Source organism: Bufo gargarizans, chromosome 10 (assembly GCF_014858855.1).
Source record: "Bufo gargarizans isolate SCDJY-AF-19 chromosome 10, ASM1485885v1, whole genome shotgun sequence".
NCBI lineage: Eukaryota > Metazoa > Chordata > Amphibia > Anura > Bufonidae > Bufo > Bufo gargarizans.
The window spans coordinates 115,490,058-115,511,241 of NC_058089.1; positions in this window are offsets into that span (position 1 = coordinate 115,490,058).

Below are 21,184 nucleotides of genomic sequence, written 5' to 3' on the forward strand. Positions count from 1 at the left end.
GCCCACAAGACCATGAATAAGGAGAACCTCTATTGCCCATGCCGAGACAGGCAGAGCGCCCTGACAATTATCCTGTTACATAAACACTTGGCCAGCGGGTACAATAATGCTGGTGACATCTATGCAGTAAAAAACGGCATAAAATGACCCAGCTTGCCCTTTTTAAGCTGAACATATGAAGATTTATGCATTTTTCATAAGTTTCCCAAATTAAAGCAGCCTGGTGACCGCTGCACAAGAGAACTTTCCACATGCTCCTCCAAGGCACTCAATGCAGAATACACCGCAATAAAATATCACGCTGATGTTCACTTATTTTTTTTCCTTAATTGATATATAGCGCACATATTCTCACTAACTATGCTGCTATCTACATAAATATGTAGGGAAAATAATAAATAATACTTCAAATGAAGAGTTTTTTTTTTGCCTGTATGATTTATGGCAGGGATGTCAAACTCGTGGCCCTCCAGCTGTTGCAAAACTACAACTCCCATCATGCCTGGGCATACTACAGCTATCAGGGAATGATGGGAGTTGTAGTTTTTCAACATCTGGAGGGCCATGAGTTTGACATCCATGATTTATGGTATCAAATAAAACCTTTTTGTCAGCAGAAAGTGGTACTTCTTATGCCTTCACTGATCATGGAGATATGCAATAGAAAGCTTTGACTGCTGAGGGTGCAGCAGATACCGTAGACTACGGTTGGCCCAATCTTCTTTCCTCATGGGTGGGGTAAACCTGGACGAGGAGCTTCCTGTGAAAAATCATTTAATAAGTGAGAGGGCAGTCAGCCTGGGGGTTATGCCATCCTTTTCTTCTACAAGCAATGGAAAAGGAAGAGGATGAACAAGCACTATGTCTTCTTATGCCAAGAAAGTTGGCAGGAGCATAGCTCTAGGGGGTGCAGAGTTAACGGCTGCATCTGAGCCCTGGTGATAGAAGGGGACAAAATATCCCTCTGACACATAAAAGGCACTGGTACAATAAGTGACTAATGATAGGTGGATGGTTTACTAATTTTCTTTTTGCATTGACCTATGTCTATGATGGCTAACCTCCGGAACTCCAGCTGTGGTAAAACTACAACTCTCAAGACGTACACTTGCTTGACTGTTTTCTGAACTCCATAGAAATAAATTGCGCATGCTGGGAGTAGTAGTTTCACCACAGCTGGAGTGCCAGAAGTTAGCCATCACAGACCTATGTTAATCTGCGATTATTGGCGTGGTGCTGCAAACCAGATGCAAGAACGGGTCTCTTTGATTCCCACCGAAGAGGTTTTCTCTCTGCTATGTGCGCTCCATGGTAGCTAACAGGAATTTTTTTTTAGGTGTAAGAACATGTTCATAGATGGTAGATCACCATTGGCAAGAGACCATTCAAAAAAAAATTCAAGATATTCCCAATTTATTTTGGGCTGAAACTTTAAATTCTACACAAATGCAATATTCTCATCTCGGAAATGAAACTTTTACAACTTCGATGCAATCATCACATGCTATACAGACATCTTCTCTTATTTCTTGTCTCCAAGAAAAAGAAAAAGAAATGGCCCTGACTACTCATAACTGGTTTCCTCTTCCCCCTTTTCCAGTACTTAAGAGTCCACTTTATTCGCCTATGGCCACATCTGGCCTGCAACGGTGGCTTCTATGTATATTTTAATGTAAGATCCTGTTTTCCTGGGCGCGGTTTTTAGTGCTCCGTTGCCTGTTTCACATTAGATTTTTTTTTTTTTTTTTTCGGAGTGCGAGAAAATAAAGATTTCCAGAAAAGCACATCGGTCTACATCTGAAAATTCACAGAAGGAACAGGCAATAAACTGTGATGCGCCATCTGTCCGTAGACAATAATCTGCGTGTTCTCAATGCTTACAAATTACTTAGCAGGCAGCCCAACCAAATTATCGTGCCCCTTAAATAGAGCGGCAGTTTTGGAACAGGAACCTTTCTTTTGATGTCCCTTTATGTTTTACAAATCTCACTTAAATTGATTGCTAACGTTGGAGGTGTTCCTCAATGATGGCGTAAGAGTGTGAGGCTCTTTATTCTTGTAATTTATTTTTTTTACGAGACAGATTTAGTCCACAGTTAGGGAAGTACTGACTTCCCACCTGAGAACCTTAACAGAAAATCTTCACCTCCCGCCGTAACCTGTAATCACAGTCGCCAAAGGTGCGACCGCTGCTCCACGTTTACTGTGCGACAAAACGGCTTTTCTTTCTCCTTTCTGGATTATTCCATCCAAAGAAAGCTGTAAATAGACAAATAAAACTGCAGGCAGGAGGGAAAGCGATAAAAAGAAAATCCAACATAGTAACCGAGGCTCACTTAACAAGCGCTTAGACCCAATTTCATGTACAGTAAAAAAAAAAAACATATATATCCGATTGTTCGCTATGCTTTAAAAGCAATCAGAATTTATTTTGGGTTATGAAATTTTACACCCACACATCTTAAAACAGAGATTTAGAAAACACGGACTGAAAAAAAAGAAGAGAAAAGCTTTATTTTTACGTATGTTTTGCCAAAGGCTATAAATACCTATTGTGTGCAGTTTTTCATCTGTGTGTCTTTTACATCCTTAAAGGAACACTCCTCAAAATACTGGTAAGCTGTTTTCTGTCTAATGCAGGCCTGAGGGGGTGGCGCATGACCCAGGGTTTTGCCCCTTTGGTTTTGAATCCCTATAGAATGCCAACAATCCTGTTCAGAGCCTTATGGTTTCTGGATGAAGAGACTCAGCGGATCTTTTTTTCGGGGGGAAAAGTATGAAAATTAGCTTGGAGACTCCTTTTAAAAAGTAACGTGTTGACCGCTGTTTCAGGGTTCTTGCTTCTCGTCAGTACAGAACAGGATACTGGTTGACTGGATGGTTCTCATAAAAAAAAGGGGGCACCATAAATAAGAAACAGTACTCTCATGAGCTCCAAGGGGATGTGGGAACCTCATCAAGTCAACCAGTACCCTGCTCTGTACTGATGAGGGACAAAAACCTTGAAACGGGTGTCTACACTTTTCCTTTTGGAGGAGTCTCTGGTTTGGCTGCTAAACTAATTTGCATACCTTTTCCAATGAAGCATTGCATGAAATTATCTACATATACTCCCCTGGACTCTTCAATGAGAAATGGGACCCCCACCTCTGAGCCTGCTTGAAAGCATCTTATCAGACCAACCAACCAGTACCCTGCTCTGTGCTGATGAGGGGCAAGAACCTGAAATGACTACAGATGGTTGTTCTTCGTTTTATAGGAGTTGCTAGTTTGACTGACAAAAGCTTACTTGCATACATAACATATATGTATACGTTTTGCCTTGTCTGTTTCTTTAAAGAAATGGAACTTAACCCCATCTCAAACCTGTTGGATCTTTAAAGGGGTATTCCCATCTGAGACAATGGGGGCATATCGTTAGGATTTATCCCCATTGTCTGATAGTGGTGGATCCCGCTGCTATATTGAGAAAGGAAAGGAGAAGGTGGTGGCCGGAGGACCCTAGGTTTCCCCACAGTAAAATTCCTATTAAGCCCTGCCTGTTGCAGGGCATAATAGGTACACAGTGATTTTCCCATAGACTATAATGATGAAACACTTCAGTGTATGGTAGAAATGATCTAGTGTTCGCATATTTAAGTCCCCTAGGAGAAGCTAAAAATTAAGTTTAAAATTTTTTTTAATATTTTTGAAAAGTTTTTAGAAATATCAAAAACAAACATATTAAACATTCCAATCGCCTCTCTCCATTTTTACATATAAAAATAAATCTGAGGATAGGTCATCAATAGTAAAAACCCAGGCAACCCCCTAGATATGTTGTAAATGTGTAATCTGTATAAATCCAACCACTGGGACTTAATAATCCTAAGGACAACAGAACATAAATCCCAACTCTTTACGCATGTATCTACACATGCACTGTTATACAGCTGGGAAATGTTCTGATAGGATAGGTCAGTGATGGCTAACCTACGGCACGCCAGCTGTGGTGAAACTACGACTCCCAGCATGCTCCATTCATTTCTGTGGGGTTCTGAGAACAGCCAAGCAGGTGTGCATCTTAGGAGTTGTAGTTTTACCACAGCTGGAGTGCCAGAGGTTAGCCCTTACAGGGATACTGTAGGTCAGGGATAGCCAACCTGTGGCTCCCCAGCTGTTGTAAAACTACAATTCCCACCATGCCCTGCTGTAGCCTGATGGTTGTAGACTGTCTAGGCATGCTGGGAGTTGTAGTTTTGCAAAAGCTGGAGCGCCACAAGTTGGGCATCCCTGCTGTAGGTCATCAATAGAAAAAGCCCGGACAACCTCTTTAATATACTGTGACTCCAGTATAGGTCCACTCTTTTTATTAAGTGGCAGCTTTGGTCTACAATTCTGACCTTTTATTCCTACTATTGCCCATTAATTAATCTTATTCTTTCGTAAAGCAGCAGGACTGGCAATGGACAATCTTCCTCAACATGATCCGTCATCTTGGATTTTTAGGCCAGTTGTTGGTGCTCCTCTATTAATTTGCAGCTGACCAGACTTTATGAAGCTCAAACACAGCGTTGTCTCCTTTTGTCTTGTTCATGGTCATCTATGTCATTAATACTATCAACCAAGAGTACCAGTGTCCTCCATTTGATAGCTAGTTTCCATCTCGCATCTATGGCCAACTTTAGAAGAAGATGCATCAAGGTTCGTAGATGGTTTACCACGTCTCTTCAGTCTAAAGCATATTGGTGCCAAATGTTGGCATCACGACCATAGAATTTCATAGTATACATCAATGTTTTTCCAGGGTCCTCAATTTTATCTGCTTAGAAAAAAAAGTTTAAATTGCTTTGAAAAGTATATTGCGTTTTATCTGTTGTTATGGAAAACAGATGTTGAAAGAAGCTAGATATCAGTCTGATAGACAGCCGTGCCAACCTCAACAAAACGCTGTTATTTGTTTGCGACACTTAGAGGGAACAGACTCAATGTACGAAACACTTTCAATACCTTTTTTCTCTTTTCTCTTGTACAGTTCCAAAAGCCTCTTATAATCTTCGGTTCAGGTCTAAACCTTTTAAGCAAGTAAAAATAGACTATGGGTCTATGAAGTATTGGGTTTTGAAACATCTTTCTTGCGCAGAGAGAAAAGGGCAGTGAGCAGACGGAAGACAAAATGTCAAATGACAATAATCCATTTGTTAAAATACCATGACAGGTTCACTATATACATGTTTCCACCATATGTCTGACAGAAATAGCTGTCTGCGAGAGTGGAATCAGCACGTTTGTGGAGACGTGCAGTGAGATGCCCAGCCAGATTTCATTTTGTTTTTATAAAGACTTAGATTTAGAAAATGGATAAGCGTGAAATGTTCTTGAAGAAACTCACATTTTATACGGGATAGGGGCAAACTGGGGTTCAAAGTGGAATCTGAATTTTTGGCAATTAGTTTTGGACAAACTTCTTAAAATGGCATCAGCCATTTTTCAAATCAGAAGACAAGAAAGATGAAAGAAGATGAATACATGATCCCAGGAGGTGTGTTTGTGTGTGTGTGTGTGCGTGTGTGTGTATACAGCAGCAGGTGTTTGCCACCAGAAATGCAAAAAAGTTTTTTTGTTTTAAAAGAGCAGTTACCACCCCAGCCATGCATTTACCCAAAGCCAGATATGTTGCTGTCACTTCTAACGTTGACTTAGTGTTTAAGAGCTTGAAATGAGTTGCATACAGTCCTAGGAGACCCCAGAATGTCATCCACAACTTTACAGGGCAACTGAAGTGGTTATGATTTGGTTTGATTTTATTCCGACCTGAAACAAATCACCCAATTGGTTGAATCGAATCCGAATAGAGTTTTAAGAAATTCACTGAAAACGATTAAAGGGCTTTCCCCAAATAATCAATTTGTTATACCCTAAATATCTTATAAATTGGGATCTCCTGTAGTTCAATGGGAAGTGACCATTCACTCTCGTTTGTGGGATTAGTGGAGGTCCAGTACTAAACCTATACTGATAACATAGCATATTATATGGATTTACATTAATGTTCGGATTGTTGGAAAACCCTATTAATAGTGAGTAATAGGATGTCCCTTAGTGAGACTCATTTGCTTCGGCATTCTTGTGGATATTAAGGCGTAGTCTTCCTTCACTTCCTTGAGGTTTAGTATCTTGGAGTATACAGGTCCTTCTCCAAAAATTAGCATATTGTGATAAAGTTTATTATTTTCTGTAATGTACTGATAAACATTAGACTTTCATATATTTTAGATTCATTACACACAACTGAAGTAGTTCAAGCCTTTTATTGTTTTAATATTGATGATTTTGGCATACAGCTCATGAAAACCCAAATTTCCTATCAAAAAAAATTTGCATATTTCATCCGACCAATAAAAGAAAAGTGTTTTTAATACAAAAAAAGTCAACCTTCAAATAATTATGTTCAGTTATGCACTCAATAATTGGTCGGGAATCCTTTTGCAGAAATGACTGCTTCAATGCGGCGTGGCATGGAGGCAATCAGCCTGTGGCACTGCTGAGGTGTTATGGAGGCCCAGGATGCTTCGATAGCGGCCTTAAGCTCATCCAGAGTGTTGGGTCTTGCGTCTCTCAACTTTCTCTTCTCAATATCCCACAGATTCTCTATAGGGTTCAGGTCAGGAGAGTTGGCAGGCCAATTGAGCACAGTAATACCATGGTCAGTAAACCATTTACCAGTGGTTTTGGCACTGTGAGCAGGTGCCAGGTCGTGCTGAAAAATGAAATCTTCATCTCCATAAAGCTTTTCAGCAGATGGAAGCATGAAGTGCTCCAAAATCTCCTGATAGCGGCTGCATTGACCCTGCCCTTGATAAAACAGTGGACCAACACCAGCAGCTGACATGGCGCCCCAGACCATCACTGACTGTGGGTACTTGACACTGGACTTCAGGCATTTTGGCATTTCTCTCTCCCCAGTCTTCCTCCAGACTCTGGCACCTTGATTTCCGAATGACATGCAAAATTTGCTTTCATCCGAAAAAAGTACTTTGGACCACTGAGCAACAGTCCAGTGCTGCTTCTCTGTAGCCCAGGTCAGGCGCTTCTGCCGCTGTTTCTGGTTCAAAAGTGGCTTGACCTGGGGAATGCGGCACCTGTAGCCCATTTCCTGCACACGCCTGTACACGGTGGCTCTGGATGTTTCTACTCCAGACTCAGTCCACTGCTTCCGCAGGTCCCCCAAGGTCTGGAATCGGTCCTTCTCCACAATCCTCCTCAGGGTCCGGTCACCTCTTCTCGTTGTGCAGTGTTTTCTGCCACACTTTTTCCTTCCCACAGACTTCCCACTGAGGTGCCTTGATACAGCACTCTGGGAACAGCCTATTCATTCAGGAATTTCTTTCTGTGTCTTACCCTCTTGCTTGAGGGTGTCAATGATGGCCTTCTGGACAGCAGTCAGGTCGGCAGTCTTACCCATGATTGCGGTTTTGAGTAATGAACCAGGCTGGGAGTTTTTAAAAGCCTCAGGAATCTTTTGCAGGTGTTTAGAGTTAAATAGTTGATTCAGATGATTAGGTTAATAGCTCGTTTAGAGAACCTTTTCATGATATGCTAATTTTTTTAGATAGGAATTTTGGGTTTTCATGAGCTGTATGCCAAAATCATCAATATTAAAACAATAAAAGGCTTGAACTACTTCAGTTGTGTGTAATGAATCTAAAATATATGAAAGTCTAATGTTTATCAGTACATTACAGAAAATAATGAACTTTATCACAATATGCTCATTTTTTTAGAAGGACCTGTATAAGTAGTGTGTGCTTTCTGCAAAGGATATCTGCTCCCCATGCCCTATTTGCATGAAAGCAGAACTGCAGTTTAAAGCACGAGGCAGCGACAGGGGCAAAGGAAGGTAAAGTGCAACATTCTGAATCTCTGACATCAACAAAATGACACAGGGGGTGGATTACTTACTCCATTTCCCTACAGTGAGCAGTCTGATTACTGGAACCGCCTAGAGTGGGTCAACCGAAATAAGGATAAGTGCCACTAGTTGTTTTTACTTAAAGGGGTTCTCCACTCGCACTTTTTTGTGTTTTCTTTCACTTATACAGCCATAAAACAGTGATTCATAGGGGTCTGGTTGCTCATGTATATGATGTCATGTTGGTGATAGTGAACTGGCCTCACATATACAGCCACTCTTTATTGAGATGAATGGGAGTTAAGGAAAATGCCTACTGAGAACATTTGGTGGGACATTAATCTTAATATAAACTCATCTTGCATGTGCCTCCACCAATAAATGTGACACAGACCCACACATTCTCAGGATCATGAGGGTCCCAGAGGTCGGACCCAAACCAATGGCTCTTGTGCATCTTGTCGAATTGACAGGTGTGTAAGGACATACAAAATTTATATTGGAGTAATCCACTAATTCTCAGCATTTTACTTTACCCATTGGTTGCAGATTTAGATTAGGTTAAGAGGAAATGTCACAAGATGGCCTATCCATGACAGATGTCCTTTCCAGAGGTCTTGTGCCTCCATAGACCTTTAACATTCTCTTTCCATTTGACCACAATCTAAGAAAAGATGTCAAGTGGTGGACCGGAGATGTCACTAACAGTTGTCTTCTCTCCAGGGTCCACTCAGACATAGCCACAAAATAATACCTGTACTTACATAGTAATATCTAAAGAAACCCTGCCTCAAGCAACTTTTTATGTTAATATGTATAATGCATATAATGCACCTCTTTATCGCCGAGACCTGAACCCCGACCCCTTTACTTTTTGTTACATTCGGGATGTTCTGGATTATTATGATACAAAAAGGTATATGAAACTAATTTGTAAGTAAACTTCAAGCATGACACCCCAAAGTAAAATGTGAAAAGAAAATCCAACAGGGCTCCATGGCAACTTTCAGTCGGGTCCGAACCGTAATCAAAGCAATTTCTAGTTTGACCCTCTCCCCTTAGGATTCTGGTCTTGTGAAATTCCATGCTATATTTCAGCTCTGTGCTCAATTACCATAAATTCCAGATGCTGGATTACAAATATGGCTGCAGTATACCAAAATAGAGTACTTGCAAATTGTTTCTTGTTGCATAATGTTCTGATGTGTTGTATTACCCATATAGTTTTTTATGGCGCAGTCAGGGTTAACAGTCCTGACTCTGCCCTTGTAGGAGTCCAAGAGATGGACTTTGATCCGCCCCTAATTAGGTTAGTGACACTTTAGTGTTCACTGAGCTACATGTCCACATTCCTTGCAGATTGACATCAAGGAAGCCATCACTACTTTACAGTACTCCGGGAAAGAGAGAGATGAAGAAAGAACTAGAAGGCCCAGAATCTGCATGGCCGAGCACTGGAGTCAGTCAGTAAGGTACTGTATTAGTTTTTTAAGGTGGGTAGAGGCATTATTGCAGTGAGGTAGAGGTATTATTGCTAATACAACCTTCAACACAGTCCCGTACAACCGTATGGTTAATCCTTTACCCCTCAGCTGGGACTTACAGACAAGTTTGCAAGAACCAGATTGTCACCCTTAGATTTTGCAGAGGGAGACTTTGGCGAGTTAGAGGAAAGGAGTACTACAACCCCCATTCTTGCTTATATCCGTGCATCCCTTTTTGGGGATACTTGCACTGTGAATTGTTAGGAACTATGTCTTATACCTTTTGGAGGTACTACAACTTCCATTTTGTACTTTAGTAAAGAGAGACTTATCTATTTTGTACAACTGTCCTATTTACTGACCGATTGCTGGCCACAGTACCTTTATCTCCTGCCTTGTACCCATATAACACAAAGGGGAACCCAACTGCCATCACCCAGGAGCCCCAACACCTAGATGTGTTCCAGGAAAAATAAGTGTATGCCCTTCTGTTGCTACCCGGCCCTAAGGAGTATCGATGTCAGGATTGCCACTATGAATAACTGTTGGAGCCAGAGCCACTACTACTTCTGTCCTCTGCTCCTCCGGGGCTTGAGGCATGGCCACATATGGTCAAGCGGACCTGCCAGAATCACACAGCAGCGAAATCAGCACCAAATCATTTGAATTCTGGTGTACAATTCGTCATGGAAATTTTGCAGGTTTTCTACAGATTTCACCTTCTGCATTGCAGAGGTGGCCTCCATCACAGAAATACACAACATAAGTTGACATGCTACAGTGCATATGTATCATGTACGCGAGGCGTAGCCGAATCCTTGAGGACTTTTAAAACTAGGTGTATAAGCAATTTACTAATGTACTGTACTGCTCTTCGGTTACTGGCATGCAAGCAGATGCACTGTCATAAGTTTATCAGGCTCAGTGGCATCCAAAAATGTATTACTTGGTTCCCCTTTGGCCCATACCTTAAATACAGTCTTGACGGCACATCATTAAAAAGGGATACACAGGAAAATCAAAACCCCGGGTCTATGCATCTACATTCTTTCCTAATGAAATAAATGCCAAGATGGAGCGGTGTTCAATTTAACATAACATCATAAAAGTCACTTTAGGATGAAAACTAAAGAAATTATAGTGGTTACTATCCAGTTTCTGGGATCTCAACTGAGCCAGCTGGCTGCTGGCTCCTTACCACAGGACCTTCTAAGGTTTTAGGATTCCTGGTAAACACTGATAGCTTTTGCTGCCAACAACATAGTTATGGTTTTCATCAATTCAAACTAATGTGCACCATATCATGTCTTACATGATGGCCGGGATCTCGTTCCAATTTCACATTATTCTTAAAATATTAAGTTCAAAGCATGACTTACAAACTGGTAAACTGACTGTCCAGGCTCCAGAGATACTGCAAGACTAGACACATTAAAGGGATCTGTGGTTTAGACATCAATAAAGTTTTTCTGAAACTTTTCAAGATGACTGTTGGCTAAAGGGTATGACAGGGTGCTGGCTTCCGAGGGGGTGGGGGTTGCGTGGTGATGGGGCTTACTGTAACACCCCAGAGTGGTGTCACCACTTCTACACCTTGCTACTGTCCTTAATGGTCTAACCTTATGTCATCTATGCATTCTATTCCAGGTTCACCACAATGTACATTCCTAATAATGTTTGTAACTATTATGTTCACATGTAATGTGCCTGGTTCACCAGCAGGTGGCAGCAAACATGGCAGAGCTACAGTTAGGTAGAATGGAGCTTTCCCTTCCATTCTAACCCCCCTCTGTGGAGAAGTGCCATTTTCTGCAGGAATGGTGGGGACCAGTGAGAGTTAGTCTAGTTTACCCCCTGCTAGGGGAAAGGTGTGCAGGGGGAATGTCTCTGCTGGACATGCCCACGCCAGCTAGAGCACCTTAAGCTCTTTTTGTCATGGAGGCCAAAGCTTGAAGCCTCAGGAGCCAGGAGTAAAGTTCCCTGGCATAATCTGGAGTCAGACTACAGAGAGAAGTGCAGCATACAGAAGAAGCTGAGTTATACAGCCAGCCTGTCAGTACAGCAGAGCCAGAGAGAAGCAGATGTAGCAGAGACGAGTTTGCCTGCCAGTTTTACTGCTGGGACCAAGACAAAGCTTGGAGACAGTTTCTGATGAACGTTTATTCAAGTAAAGCTGCTGTTCAACTATATACAAGGTCTGGACTCAATCTTTCTTTCAAATCCCTCAATTATTCACCCTATGTATTGCTTCAGAGCCAAAGCCTGGGCTCTGACTGAATCCAGGTAGGAGCACCGTGACAAACATAAAGGGACATTCTAGGCAGCACTATACCACTCGGTATTCCTACACCTGGGTCGCATTGTGGAGGGCCCTAGGGGGATGCACCAATTTACTACCCTGCCCCTTTACCACTGTAGTGCAACCCCCTCGGTTTGTGTTTAGGCACCGAAACTGCCCCTGATGACACACACAATTAAAGCAGCTCTCCCTGACATCACCTCTTTTTCCAGGAGAGTTGGGGCCTTAAAACAACTCGTCGGCCACTTTCTATATGAGCCATCACCCTTGGAATAATTATATGTAGGGGTTGCACAAGCTTAAATACCTTAGATGCCACACTCTGAAGTGGCACCAGGAAAAAGTTGGAGCATCCAATAATGTCCCTTGAATGGCCGCCATAAAAAGACTACACAGCAGTCATTAAGGGCTTAAGATGACCCTTTACAAAAAGAAATTAATCCTTTTAGTTTATAAAATCCAACAGTCGTCCTCTTTAATATTGCTTCATATTTCAATCCAGCCATTTCATAGTTTTTCTGAGAATGCTGGGTGACAGCCAGTATGGCCACCATCACAGATGTTGTCACTTAGTCCTCTTGCACACGAAAAAAAAAAATTCAGTTTCCGTTCTGTTTTTTGCGTTCCGTATACGGAACCATTCATTTCAATGAGTCAGCAAAAAAAAAAACGGAATGTACTCCGTATGCATCCCTTTTCCGTATTTCCGTTCAAAGATAGAACATGTCCTATTATTGTCCGCATAACGGACAAGGATAGTACTGTTCTATTAAGGGCGAGATGTTTTCGTTCCGGATGTCATCCATATTTTTTGCAGACTGCAAAACACAAACAGCCATACGGTCGTGTGCAATAGGCCTTAGTTTTCTTATACACTTCAATGGCCATTACAAAATAATTCAGGAGTGCAAGGAATGTACCGTAGCACTGCTGAGCTAGACATATTCAAGAGGCGTCAAAGAAATCTGACAATCCATTTGAGAGCTGAAATGGTGGCCGTTGTGGTTGTCACCAAGCTTTCCCTGAAACAGTAGAATAGAATCTTTAATAACTTGAGAAGACAAGAGAGTCTTGCAGACGCCATCGGACAAAAAAATAAAATCTGTGAAGATGTCTTGGCAGAGCATGTCGATGTGGCAAGATGATATATTGCTCATAAGTCTCCTTCTTTGATCGGTTGGTGACCGGACTCCTTATGCCATTGCTTACAATTAATTTACCTTTTGCTAAACCATCGGGTAAACGGAAGGAATGCGTGTCCTTGAATTCGCACTGAACAATGACAGTGATTATTTCTAATAAAGGGTCCCACTGTCTTCCTCTCCACGTTGAACTGAAAGGACTTTATCAACAGCCGATGCTTAGGTAAACGATCCCAACGCAACGCAGTCCTTAATAAAGTTCACTTATCCACTGAGGGATGTATGGAGACGGCAGTGCGAAGTACCATGCTCTAAAAGCTGCAAAGCTTAAAGGGTTGTCCAGAGTTTCAATATTGATAGCCTATCCTCAGGACCCCGTACCTCTGCCAATCAGCTGTATTCTTGTAGCTCATGTACTACTCTGCACATCTTTTATGTAATGGACAGAGCTGGTAACTGCAGCGCTGCGCCCGTAGATGTGAAAGTTACCGGTGTGGTCCACTACACAATGGACAGAGCTGTGTAGTTCATTGCCAACTTCCTACTACGTAACTATGGCATAAGAAGACAGCTGATCAGTAAGGGTGGCGTGTCAGGTACTCACTGACCTGATATTGATGACCTATCCTGAGACAACCCCTTTAAAGAGGTCCTCCAGCTAAAGGTAATCTACCAGTGTGGCAATAAGATACAAAAAAGAGCTCATTGACAAAGGTGGCCATACGCATTCAGAACCATTTGGCCAAATGCTTATTGGTCCGACCGCTATTCCTCCTAATCCCCTGCATCCTACATGGATAGCACAGTTCATACATGTGTTTTCAAGAAATAAAACCAACATGCTCGACCCTTCTTTTCCCCAGACATCTTCCTTAAGAGAGGAGTAAGGACCCCCCATCATATGATTGGCCAGTTGCACTGAAATTGTCGGGTTTAGCTGACATTTAACTAAGGCTACTTTCACACCTGCGTTAGCTACGGATCCATCTGGTATCTGCACAGACAGATCCGCACCTATAAATGCAAACAATGGTATCCATTCAGAACGGATCAGTCTGCATTCTATGTAATAAAAAAGTCTAAGTCTAAATGTTAGTCAGACGGATCCGTCCTGACTTTACATTGAAAGTCAATGGGGGACGGATCCGTTTACAATTGCACCATATTGTGTCAATGTCAAACGGATCCGTCCCCATTGACTTACATTGTATGTCAGGACGGATCTGCAAGCAGCGTTTCGGTGTCTGCCCCCAGAGCGGAACGGAGCCAAACTGATGCATTCTGAACGGATCCGCATCCATTCAGAATGCATTGGGGCTAAACTGACCCGTTTGGGGCCGCTTGTGAGAGCCTTGAAACGGATCTCACAGGCGGACATCGAAACGCTGGTGTGAAAGTAGCCTAATGTGTATGGTCCAAGAACTGAGTTGTCTAAGATAGACTGGTTGATATGAACTCACTGTCTGACAACTTTAACGACTTTGGTTGGCAGTAGTGTTGAGCGAACTTGTGTTTTAAGTTCGGCGTCTAAAGTTCATGTTCTGGTTATTAAAGTATTCCGCTATGGATTCCGCTACCACGGACCATAACGGAATTTAGAATCCATAACGGGATACTTCGATAACCTGAACTCGAACTTTAGACGCCGAACTTAAAACACAAGTTCGCTCAACACTAGTTGGCAGGCCTTGTATCTAGGGTTGACATGAAACATTTCGGGGCCCCGTACAGTTAAATGGTCAGGGTTCGCTCTAAGTCTTGTACCTGTGTTCTTGGCTTTTTTTTTCTGTTTATCAAGCCTCCTTTAGATGCTGGGGTTGTCCCATCACCATGGTACAATGGTGAATTTCCCTGTAGGAGTTTTTTTTTTTCTAAAATGAACCAGACACACAAAATAAAGTCGACGTTATGTTTGTTTTTAAATTAGATTTTTTTTTTTCAAATGCCAAATATTAGACATCCTTTAAGAAGTCACTGGGCACTGATATGTTATCATGTGAATAGCACATTGGTGCAACTGCATCATCTAAATGCCTCCCTTTCAAGAAGGGTGGGAGGGACAGAGCTAATTGCAAAGCATTGCATCTCTCTTGACTTTGTAGCAAAGCAGGCAAATATTTTTATAAGGTTAAGTATATCAGGTGAAACTGTCTTGGTCTCATGGCTTCCTTTATAACAGAAACCATGACGGCAGTGCCGGATTCATCAACGAGACCGACGGACACCACTGTCTTGAAATGGGGTCCTTCTGGGTTCCAGAGAAAATGCATATCATTTTATCAGGAAGAACAATGCAGCCTGCTGGGCTATTCCTCCCGCCTAATTCTACCGCAGCTCTGACAATAGTGTCAACCCAACCTTGGGTGGACGTCCTGAGCAGGAGGAATCAACAGAACACCAGAGGGCTCCATAACAAGTGTGCAACGGCAATATTTACACACAGGAGTGTATATATATATCTATTGTTTTTGTGTGAAATGTAATAATGGCATATCCCCTTTAAACTTCATCTGAAAAGCCCTTTTATTGAGCACAACCTTGTTCCACCATGGCACCAAAAACCAAAAATTGGTTTAAGCCAACACAGAAACAAATGCAAAGTTTGGATTACAAGCCTAAATAGAATTTTTTTTCTAGCAAGTAATAAAAACAGCATAAAATGTAAAAAAATATAAACTTTCTATAAAATCCCCAGCTATGTCCTGTGTACATTGTGCCATTTGCAGGATTACAGTTTACCTACCTCTAAGCTGAAGGGCCTATTTGTCTGCTTTAAGTGAAATCACTCAATTCTCAAAAGTCAGTGGAGGACTTTGGACGGGGGGAGGGTGGAGAGAGGCCACTTCAAATAAGTTCCATTAATCAAAAGGCACAGTCTAATGTAAGTAATACTTTACAATTAGAGTAGACAAGATGGAAGCAAAAACCATCTATCTCTCTTACACCACACGATCATCGATTCATAATCAGAAGACTGGGAGTCTCACAAAGATGCATTTACAGGGCTGGGGGGGAGGAAGGAGAAGGGGGGGATTGGTCTGAGCTGGAGATAATGAACACAAGGAGAGGGAGCAGGCGCTGGGGGCTGCGAAAAGATGACAGATTGGTTCAATGGTGACGGATGACATACAGATGAGTACTGATACCTGACAGGCAGCCGAGTGATGACTGCAGCCCTTTTCTACCATTATGATCCTCAATTATCTCAGTAAGGACTAAAGAGGGGAGGGCAAAAAATTAATAAATAAAAGGGTTGGCGCATCCCAGTCGCTCAGTCCTGACCCCCCCAGAAAATACTTTTATTTTTTGCAATTTTATCACCACTTTGCCAGTCGTATACATTTTCCTGCAGAAGAATGAAGGGGAGGGGTTGAGAATATTGTAAAATTACAGAATACTTCCATCTGTTTTGCAATAAAATCCTGAATCTTCAGGGAGAGAGGGTGAGTTTTAGAGTAGGATTTTTCTTTTTTACAGAAGGTGTGGGGGGGGGGGGGGGGTAGGGGGGCTTTATTTTCTTCTTCTTCTTCTGCCACCTCTTCGAAAAGGAAAGTTGCCAAGATAAATCTACGATTTGAATGACCTCATTTTGGAGCCTATTCTTCTTTCCACAAGCAGGAATTAGAAGTTCGGAAGTGACTCAGCCTGTTTAATGATTCGGCTGTAAGAATGAGATCTGGGGGTATAACTCGTCCATATTTTGCAGGCTTTTTTTCTAAGACCACAGGAAACTTTATAAATGGGATATTTTCTGCGCCGAACAATAATACTATTTTCTGAGCGCCCACGGAATTTTCATTGCTGGACGGAGACCACAAGCGGCAAATGTTAACTCTTCATGTGCAAAGATGGAGAAGAAACTAAAAAAAAAAGAAACGCACAAGTGACTTGATTTTCCCAAATTTAAGATTTGAGTCTCATCTAGGCTAAGTTTGGCAAGCCTATTGACAAACTAATTCATAAATCTCTAAGAGCGGAGTTTACGGAACACTAATAAACTGTGTTATGCGTATTGCAGGGCGCAAAGAGGCGGAGCATGACACAGAGATTGAAAGATCGCCAAGAAGGAAAGTCTCAGGACACCTTTTTATTTCAGAAACTAAAGGGAAAATGAAATATCTGAATACCCCAGCAAGTAATGGGTGAGGGTCCTATCTTTTAGGTTAAGTCCGCATCATGGCCGTCATCTTGAAAGCCACCATATTGGATCAAGGACAAACTTTGCCCAATGGGAAGGGGGTTATGTAGCATATCAAAGAAGACCGCAATCAGATTTGCAGGATCTCTTGTGGTTCAATAGTTATCAACACAGAAAGTTCAAAACGTCAAAGTTCTGAGTTCATCACCAGGAACAACACATTGAACACGTCAAATAGCTGTGCATCACAGGGAACGGTCCCGGTTGTTGTTGCAACATTCTGTGTTGTTAACTTTTGAACCACAAGATATTGCAAATCTGATTGTGGAAATTAATTTCTGAGAAAATTCAGATCTTCTTCCATGATATGCTACATGACCCCCTTCCCACTGGAAAAATTGATCCAAGATGGCGGTCATGTTCTGGACAAAGCCTAAAAGATGGGCTCCCTCACCTATTACTTGCTGGGATATTCAGATATTTAATTTTCTCTTTTTGTTTCTGAAATAAAAGGGTGTTCTGAGATTGTTGACTCACCATGTTTATCAGTGTAGTTTGGACTGTTCTTTTACCGTTTTGAACCAGCCATCTTATAAATACTGCACATTGCAATTTTTGTTCATCCTTACTCCCAGAGAATGGAATAAAAAGTACAAAAAAAACAAGACCTAAAAAGGCTCCATCGATGGAAAAATAATAAAGGTATTGATCTCAGAAACAAGTGACACAAAAACAGATATATATGTATATATTTTAAAAGCCTTTTCACCGTGCAAAACTAGTAAACACAAAAATTTATTTATATACTGTATGTGTGTATGTATATATATATATATATAGTGTGTGTATGTGTGTGTATGTATATATATATATATATATATATATAAATTAGGTATATTAATAACCATGGCATCCCCCACAATAACTTTAACAAGTAATTTAAACGCAGCATTTACACTCTAAACAACTTATGACGTTTTCAATATATTATAAACCCCCAAAATGGTTCCATAACATAAACATGACTCATCCCACAAAAAAAAGAATAAAAAAGCAAGCTCTTAGGCTTATTTCACACAAGCGATGAGTCAAGGTTTGTTCAGAGAAAAACCCTACGCTTTTGCATACTGTATTTTTCACCCCATAAGATGCAAAGTGGGGAAAAATGTTACTGCGTCTTATGGGGCCAGTACTAATGAGCGCTTCCATTATGGAAGCGCTCATTAGTACCGGAGGACCGGGAAGCGATGAATGCGTGTCAGTTCACAGCAGGAACGACGCCCAACAAGTGGACAATAATAAAATGTTTTCCCTTGCTCGTTCTGGGATCTCTCCCATTGGGGTATGGAGTAAGTTAGGGAGGGCTAGTTCAGGTATAAAGGCCTGTTCCTGACCCCTATTTGAGAGCATGGACGTGTGGTATATCCAGTCTATAGCAGTTCTCATGAGAGCTGCGATATTATAAGCCCTTATGTTAGGAAAATTCAGCCCCCCATTCAATCTAGGCTGTTGTAGGACAATATAAGGTATCCTGGGGTGGTGACCCTGCCAGATAATCTAACGATATAGACAGTTTATTTTCTTCTCATCCCTAGGGCGTAAATATATTGGTAGTGAATGTAAAAGGCATAACAAGCGGAGGAATTCCACCATCTTAAGAAGGTATGCCCGCCCCATATAAGACAAAGGAAGGTGTCGCCAGCCTGCCAATGTGCCCTCAAGTGCACGTATATAGGGAGCGATCTTTGCATTGTATCATTTTCCCGGTGACTTGGTGATCTGTATCCCCAGGTATGATTATAGAGTGCGAGCGCCATTGAAATGGGTAATAAGTAGTGATGAGCGGCAGGGCAATATTCGAATTCGCGATATTTTGCGACTATTTGGTAGAATATTCATCATATATTCGCGAATTTGAGATTCTTTTCTTGATCGAGAAAAATCGGCAATATAATATTCACGGAATTTGTGTGAAATACAGGCGTGGGTCACTATAGCTAAATTTTTCAAGCTGCCAGAAGTTTCCTGAGACTGGAGAAAATGGTCGGCACGGCAGAACATTACAATAGCTTTATATGCAGATAGTGCTCCAATATATTTGTGATTGCGAAATCGGCACTAATGATGCGAATATTTTGGCGCAATACGTGCAACTTCACATTTTAACAGGTCTGACTACTTAATAGTGATTGGTGCACTATGTATTGTTGTGTCAAGACAAAATATCACAAAAACGCATCATAAAATCCGCGGGTGAGAACCATGAAACCAACATCTCCCCTACACAGATACTGTCAGCATGTATCACAGGTGCAAATAGTATATTAATAAGGGTAATTGTATATACCTGACAATAAAAAAATATAAATAAATGTTAAAGTGCCAATAGTATTGCATACAGTACAATCATCTGTGACGGGTCATCACCTATCCCACAGATTGCCAATTTACATATAAAAATCCCAAACACACTTTGGTCCAAAATAGTGGCTCCAACTTGGAAATATCTCAATAAATATCATTAGTGGCAATCAAAGTGGTATCAGTATAAACCAGATATTACCAAACACAGACACATAACATACTGACCCTGGTATCCGTGGAGGGGGGAGAGAGAGAACAACTCCCTGACGTACGTTTCGCCTAAGCTTTATCCGCAGATTTTCTGATGTGTTTTTGTGATATTTTGTCTTGATGCGATTATGTGAGCTTATTTCTCTATACTACATGTGTGGTTTAGTTGGGTTGGTATATAGAGTTACTATGGTTCCACACATGACCCATATGCTCAGTTTTACAGCCTTTGTTATTTGCTGCACTAAGTATTGTTGTGAACTCGTGACATCACAGCACTATGTATGTAGCATGTGTGTATGGACAGCAGAACCTATGAGCTACACTGACTATCTCCAACTAACTATATATATATATGCTAACTATCTAATGTAATGACACAGGAAAGCACAGAGCACAGCAATGACACTGCTCTCTCTCTCAGATCTGCAAAATACTGCAGACAATGTCTGCTGGGGGGGTTCTTATATAGTAAGGGGTAGGCAACTGTCCTATTGGTTGCTAGGGATGTTGCTAAGCTCAGACAAAGACATTGCAGCCTTCTCATTGGCCCACAAGCAAGAAGGGAGGTTACTGATGAAAAAAAATCTAGAATATTCAAAATTACGAATATACTGTATATCACTATATTCTAAATATTCGCAAATTCTCGAAGTGCCGATATTCGCAATTTAATATACGCTATTCGAATATTCACGTCCAATTCTAGTAATAAGCAGTCCACCTCGGTCTCGTGTGGCCTTTAAAGGGTTTCTATCATCACAAACTTTGTTATGTAGCTGGCTGACATTAGCGATGTGCTAATGTCAGCAGTACATACCTGTGTGGCTTTTATCTGCCTACATGCCGCCGTTCGCCCAGAAAACTAACTTTTAAAATATGCAAATGAGCCTCTAGGTGCTATTGGGGCGTTGCTGCAGCACCTAGAGGCTCCGTCTCCTCACCGTTCGGCACGCCCATTTTGCTTTGATGGACATCTCTGCTTTGCACTTTGAAAGTAAAATCCTAGAAGTTTAGAAGTGTTAAGGAAATTATCCAGCTTCTACTATGGATATAAAAGTGATTTTCATTTTATCTGTATACATGATATAATTTGCTGACATTTGAAAAGAAAACTATAGAAGAAGTGAACTGTGTGTGTTAAGATAAGATAACATTTGTACTACTCCTTGTAATTTTGCCTCTTTTGCTTAAAATTCTAAAACCCATTAGTTAACACATTTTTTGTAAAGTGAAACTTGAAAAATAACTAACCAATCAATAGATGGATTCAAAAGCCATTATTGAAATGTCTGTAAACCAATCATGTTTTACTTTGAGGGGTTACACCCTGTGAACTGTGTATAAATAAAGGGTGCAGGACACTTTCACTTTAGGGTCCTGACAAGGTTTTGAACTATACTCAGACTTCTGTCATTTTCCTCCGTCGACGTCATTCACCTGAACACGAGGCAACGATCATCACGTGGCTGACCTTTGGCCTGCCGCAACATTTTCTGGTGGAGACTGCGGGCACCATAACAACACTCCTAGCTGCAGATCGCGACACGGAGACCAGGACCCAGGAAGACCGCGGTAAGTAACCCATTGTGTTACTACCTGTCTCCTGAGCTCTGCTCGCTGTTCTGCAGTGTGGTGTGTGAACGTGGTGCCTGT